The following is a 7,167-nucleotide window of genomic DNA, read 5'->3' as shown; positions in this document are numbered from 1 at the left end:
AAAACTTCCGAAACAATAAGGGACATGCTGAATTCCTCTGGACCAAAGATTGTAAGGAACCAAATCTAAACTATGGTCAACATGCCATACTGTGGAAATGCATGGGGAAAAATGTGGGCACTCCATATAAGGCTTAATAGTCAACAAATGTAAAATAATTTACCAGATTTTTTACCCTAAAAAGCTATCTTTTGGGATTTGTGGAAAAAACGAAATAGAAAGTTTTAAACATTATTGTAAAGTTGCTCGCACACCTTTTGCTAACATGGAGATATGTCTAACCTTGTAAATCATTGCTCCATTTTGAGTATGCTATACCCATTATATGTGAAGTTATACTATTTAACATGTGGAAAAAGCATTCAGTGTGTGTTCATGTTCAAGTACAACTGCTCCACATCTTTTGGAAAACCCATGTGTACAACAGCCTTTGTAAGAACTGTCCATGTAGTAAAAATCTGTGTATAATGAACGTGTATGACAGTACTTCTCAAATGGTGGGGCACGGTGAGGTGGGGGGTCGTGGAATTCCAATGGAATTCTTATGCAATATGGCATGGACATCAGTGGACCACAGCTGTAATGCTTGAATGATAACAATCCTCCACCTCACTAGGTGGCAGCAACTCATACAATGGTTTGTACGGATAAAAATATACATGTTATCAGGTTGTCAATAGTATTTCAATTCGCGGGGGTGTGAAAATATTTCTGTCCCCAAGGGGGGCATGACAAAAACACAAACAACTCAGCATTGTAAGTATGAAAACACATACCTGGCTTCCACAAGTCTGTTTTCAGTTGCCCATCCAGATTTATGAGAATCATTTGCATTTGCGCTCCAGTGAGTCTGGCAGGAGACTGAAAGCAAAATAAATAAATAAATAAATAAATAAATAAATCACTTTGTTATTTGCTGTTATTGTTATTTATTTGTTATTTACAATTGGAGATGTGCGAGAATATTACAGATACACCCATTACAACTATTAAAAAGTGAAATGAATTGCAATCAATTACATATCACGCAAGTAAATGAGGTATATTCTGCATCTTTGACACACCAACTTAACTCACCAAGTATTCCTTCACGAGTTTTTCATGGTCTTCGCTGAGGTAAATGCACAAGGACTTGGCTTGTGGGGGGCTTTATATTGTGATGTATAACTGGTAAAAAAGAAAAAATAAATTTTATAAAGTTACTACTATTATTAATGTAGTGTATTTTATCTACATACACTGAAATGTTAGTACTTATGGCTAACAATCACATTATTGCAAAGCAAGACAAGAAAAACAGTGATTAAAATGATATTGCACATAAATAATTTCGCATTCATAATATACATGGTATTTTATTATTTCCATTAAACTCTAGTTTAAAAAAAATCCATGGCAAAACCAGCAATTTTACTAATAGCATTTTAAAACTTTAAAATTCTGTTCCGCGGCACCCTAAGGGTTAGAGGGAGGAGCTAGCTAAGTTAGCTACGTGCGAAAACCGGACGACTCGTCTTACAACACGGAAACCTCGCCCGAAACATTGCGAAACACACTATTTTAAACTACTATCACTCACACTACTGACATAAATACATTCATTAAGACATATGTGAATGACTTATATCACTATGACTTTTTCCAGAACATTCCCTTTTGCGCACGTCTCAACGGTCCGGAGTTTCCGCATCAGGTGGGCCGGGAGCATGCGCAATAGCTGACGATAGCTATAGTCGCTGGTTTGATGAACCTCATTGTTTTTGTATTGCCAAGAATGAATTTGACATTTAATTAAAAAAGAAACATTTCCGTAGTGAGGTTTACTTTTTTTCTTTTTTTTTTTCTTTTCTTAATTTGTTTTTGTTTAAAACATGACTTATTTGGGTTTATGGACAAATTGCCCACAGTATTTCATGGTGGGCAGAGAAGATGTGTTATTTTAATTAGATGCAATATATTTTTGTACATATATATACATTGTTTGATGACATGATGACAAGTTGAAGAAAATTTTAAAAAATCGTTATTAATGAACTGCAATAATGCTATTTCCAAAAGAAATAAAAACATTTTAGCAGGGAAGTCAATTTATTTTAAGTTTGATGAGTCCTAATTTAAAATCAAAATCCAATTGCAAATTTAACATAAGCTCTTACTTTATTTTATACTCCACACTCACTGACAGAGGGAAAATATTTTTAAAAGTATTCCCCTTTTTTCTTTTTTATGGAATCGTAATTTTTGACAGACTTAGTCAACAACTTTCTTCACTTTCATTTATATTTCCATCATATGAATTAGGACTCAAGGGACTCAAGGTTCTTTATTGTCATTGCAACACATGTTAGACATGGGATGAATGAAGTTAGTTTCCCTGGTCCCAGCTCGAGTGACAGAGGGGAAGAGTTCGGCGTAGTGCAGCTAGAAGAGAAAGAGAAAGTGGCGATTGTGCAGGAGTGAAAGACAAGAACCAGAACAACAGCCCTGGTCCAGGCAACAAGAGCAACTTAGTCACAAGTATGACACAGACACACACATCTATCTTCTGTCATTTATCTTTCTGTTTCAGCAATAATAAAAATAATAAACGTTTTTTTGAATGTTGTGATGAATTTTAATCACTGACAGCCATATTAAAAATCTGATCAACAAACTTGAAACAAATCGTGCGTACAGGTTTTGTGTTTGTCTAGGTTTGTTAAACATTCAGAAACATTTTATCACATTCAATTTTTTTTTTAAAACGTGGGGGCACTCTTGGAAAGGCTTCACATTTTCTCCAATACGTGTTGCATATGCAGCATGAGGTAAGTGGGGCAGATATTTTCTGCACACTCAGCACTTTGATTAAATAGCTGCCCTTCCTGTTCTTTGCGCTAGACTTCTAACGAGCCCTAGTGCATTCTGCTTTACATCAGGATGTGGGGATATAATTATGACTGCTACTGTAAGTAACAGATGTATGGGGCACAGCAAAGGTGCGCCAGTTTTGAATTATTCGTGGCCCTTGGGGGTGGGGGGCAATACAGTTCCCATTGAATGACCTGTTATAACTGTAAGACTATATAGCTGTATCTACTCCATAATTTATTAATACATGTTTCTAATGATTATTATTTATTCAAATGACAAATATTATATATTGCTGTGTAATTAAAAAAGTTACACTCTTAAGAAATTCAACAGCATGGAATTTATTAAAAGGCAATTAAACACTTTATAAGCTTCCGTGGGCCACGCAAAATGACTTGGCGGGCTGCATTTGGCCCACGGGCCTCGAGTTTGACACATATGGTTCAGACAAGGGTTCACCTAAAGTGCCTGCAGGATATGGTCATCATTTCATGACATTTTCATGTAATTCCAAGTTAATATTCAGTTAACCCGAACTTCATTGGCTCGGGATGTTTCTAACCGGAAGTCTTCACGCTAAATCTGGTACACTTAATTTCTGTGACGAAACGTGTATATGTTATAGACATGTAAATACAGAACCGACAGCTTTATTACTTTAGTATAAATAATATATTCAAACGTATTGTTAGTGAGCAGCAGTTAGTCGTAAAGCAGTACAGAAAATGAGTGAGAAAAGTCACCGTGAGATACAGTCTGCCATATGTAGACGCTATTTGCTGAACCTTGTTTAATAGGTAATATCAAACGTTTTTACTTTAGCTCGTAACTAAAAAAAAAAAAAGCAGAGTTCCTCTTTGTGATATTAATGAACCACACAGTTAAAAATTCATTGTAAAAATTCCTTCAAGAATACATTTGAAAATGCTATTTACCTTATTGCCAGGACATGCGCAAAACGTCTCTGTGGCGCAATCGGTTAGCGCGTTCGGCTGTTAACCGAAAGGTTGGTGGTTCGAGCCCACCCAGGGACGATTCTTTATTTATAACCAGTGCCATTTCAATTGCTTGCAGAAAAAAAAAAATTATATAAAATATAAACATTTGTTAGGTTCATGTTGCATTTGTTTATTTGAGTATTCCTTTTTAACCAGAAGCACTCTCCATTGAATCCAGACTCAGTTTCTCCTGTGGCTGTGGCCCAGATTGAAAACTAAAAATAAAGGTGGCAGCATTTGGGGAGAAAAAAAAGAAGGAACAGTAGTATGAGGAGGGAGTAAGAGCAGATTACCAATACTGTTATTTTAAGATTGACAAGTCAGAAACTGCCAATTTTTTATTAATTTATTATTTAATAATTTATTTGATTTATGATTTTGTAATTATTTATTTATGATTTTATTAATAATGACTTTATATTTTGTGATGACAGTAAAAGCAGGTAGAAGAGAACCTGAAGAAGTGAATTATTAGCTTTTCTTTAGACTAAAAACAGAGCTGCTGGTGAGAGCTGCTATGACATGTGGTAGAAACGGTGGCTCTGTCTAATGGCTTGAAGGCAGACATGGAGATGCTGAACTTTACACTGGACATATTTAGAGAAAAGCAAAGTAACTGTTGAAACAAGGACAAAATGTTTTGGACTGGTCCCTGCAGTATGTTCCTGGTAGCACTACTTTTAACACCAACTTTGTACCTCACGTCATATGCGACTATTACCAAACCTACTATACTGTATTTTCTGGACTATAAGTCGTTCTGGAGTATAACTTGCACCTGACAGCCACTAGAGGGCACTCTAGTGGCTGTCAGTGTGGAAATAAGGAATATGTAAATTTTCAGTGGTACAGGAGTAGCAGATACTGGTACACAAGCCTAGAGTGCCCTCTAGCGGCTGTCAGTGTGAAAATAACAAACATGTGAAATCATACATTTTAATATATAAGTCGCACCCGAGTATAAGTCGCAATCCGACCCAAAGGATGAAAAAAAAAGTGTGACTTATAGTGTGGATAATACGGTAATGATTAAAATGTTGAGATTTTAACCACAGCGGCTAAGAAACCATTATCTCCGAGGAATCAAAACTTTACTGTACTTTCTTTTTTTTTTTACTTGTCCCTTGGAACATGTACTTGGTCTGTGTACAGTACACATGCAGTCCAGCATTTTGATTGCAGACAGAGCCCTGAGTGCATGTTCTTCATGTGATAAAAAGAATTGCGCATTCCAGAACAACTTGTTTGATTGAGGAAAAAAAAAGCATGGATAAAATAATAATATATTTTTAAAAAATGTATACTATTACTATTTTATTATTGAAGGTTGACTTCAGAATTTTAATCTGTAGCCAATGTTTGGATGTCACAGTCAACTAAAGCCTTAGATTCTCCTTTATAGGACACATCAGTGAAAGCAACAAGTAATAAGCCTGTGGGTCAGAAGGTCTGAATGTTTGGGTGCTGGTCCTAGCAACACTAAGGTCACTTAAAATCCTGCTTCAAGGGAACTGAGTCCGCCAAGGCTGCTTATGTAAGTTATATTAGAGCCAACGTCAAAACACTTGGTGAATGGAGCCAGGAATTTCTTGGACAATGACAACACTGCTAGGAAAAATACAAAATGCAGCAGCACTAGCTGTGAAAAGCACATACAAATATCAGAATCTATGACTAATTTTTCAATATATTTATCACGAATATTTATAAAATAACACAGATTAGTCTGTTCGGATCATTCATTCTCATTCTCGGCTTCATTCTAGGCTATGTCGCTGTCAGTTGCATATACTCGAGTATTTTAGCCAATCATATTTCAGCTGTCGCGTGTTACCATGGTGAATGAAATCCGCCTTCTGAATCGGCAATGCAGACGACTGCTGTCCAAAAACCAATAACAATGGGACTGTTTCAATTTTACATTTTTCCGACAACATGAGAATCACCATAGCATCCACAGAAGGGCTGTAACCTATCTAGGTCACATTCACAAGTGTGTTGATTTAAGACAATAAAAGCATTGACCTAAAGTATTATTTAGGGTTCTGAGACATTGCAGTATAATTTAGTGATCTACATAAGGGAAGTGCTTGCTGTTATGTTTAATTCTAAAGGTAAGCTCATTCAACTCATTCAACTCAATGTACAGCTGTTCCTCCATTAATGATGTATTTGTTTAAAGACGGCACAGGGTTATGACGGGCTTGTAGTGATGTACAAGATTTAACAGGCAGGTAAAATCCATCCACCCTTCCATCTGATAACACCTATTAAACAAGGTTCAGCTAATTAGCAGGTTTCGTTTAACGACAGGGGTCTTTGTCGTTAACTCCACTTCTATCGATCTAATCAGGTTGTATGTGGCCCCTGAACCAAAATGAGTTTGACATCACTAGTATAGACTATGTCTACCCAGCCCATGCCCAAACAATCACCAGCATCTCGTAATCCTTACTCTCCACTTTTGCTTCGATACTTTTGTCCCACTGATGCCCCCACCTGGGGGTAAATTTAAATACTATTGAGAACCTGATAATATGTATTTTTTAATCTGTAAAAACCACTGTATGAGTTGCTGCCCCCTAGTGACTGCAGCCTTGTTTATCGTTCAAGCATTACAGCAGCGCCACACTTCTGTTCAGCGAGCCATATTCCATCGAGAGCCTCTCACGCTAATCACCCCCCTGACCCCTTTAGCACCTCACCACGCCCCCCGAGGGACCCGCCCCACTATTTGAGAAGCCCTGCATTACTGCAATAGTTAGAACGTAGTAAGCGTTAATTAAAGCTTAACAGTGAATCCTAAAAAATAAATTAAGTACTTTTTATCTTAACAGTGAATCCTAAAAAATAAATTGTGGGAACTTTTTACTTTTATGTTAAGTTTTCTACTTCTGAATCTTGATAGTCAGTCACGATACGTTGAGTATTCGTTGACTCTCCGATGGCCGTTGTTGTAACAAGTGAACATGAGCCTGGATGCGCTAATAAAACCCCACCTTCTACAGGTTTTGCTGTGCTACCTTTGGCTGAAATTAACAGGCTGCGCTGAAAAGAGAGCGGGCGCCTCCTCGCTATAGAAAACCTGACACAGCTAAAGGTATTCAGTTGCAGTCACTCTCTGGAGATTTGTACTCAACATAATGTGTTTTTTTTAAGCCTTTGTTTTGGGAACCTTTATTTCTCCGGTTGCCATGGATTAGGGCTGATAGACTGGAAAAGCTTGTTTTAGACACAGAGGGGAAACTGAGATGAAATATCAGACCGGTGACCCCAAGGCCAAGGATATCTGTGTGCGTGTGTGAGCAAGAGCGAA

The 7,167-nt window shown here is 37.1% G+C and overlaps 1 non-coding gene across 1 annotated transcript; it reads left to right on the top strand.

Moving 5' to 3' along the window:
- Positions 1–3,813: 3,813 nt before the first annotated feature.
- On the top strand, positions 3,814–3,887 carry trnan-guu (transfer RNA asparagine (anticodon GUU)). Its single transcript has one exon. It is a non-coding gene; the product is annotated as a tRNA-Asn (tRNA).
- The last annotated feature ends 3,280 nt before the right edge of the window (positions 3,888–7,167 follow it).

The sequence above is a fragment of the Cynoglossus semilaevis genome, chromosome 7 (genome assembly GCF_000523025.1).
Source record: "Cynoglossus semilaevis isolate Cse_v1.0 chromosome 7, Cse_v1.0, whole genome shotgun sequence".
NCBI lineage: Eukaryota > Metazoa > Chordata > Actinopteri > Pleuronectiformes > Cynoglossidae > Cynoglossus > Cynoglossus semilaevis.
The sequence above is the reverse complement of the archived record's forward strand: the minus strand, read 5'-3'. Positions and strand labels throughout refer to the sequence as shown.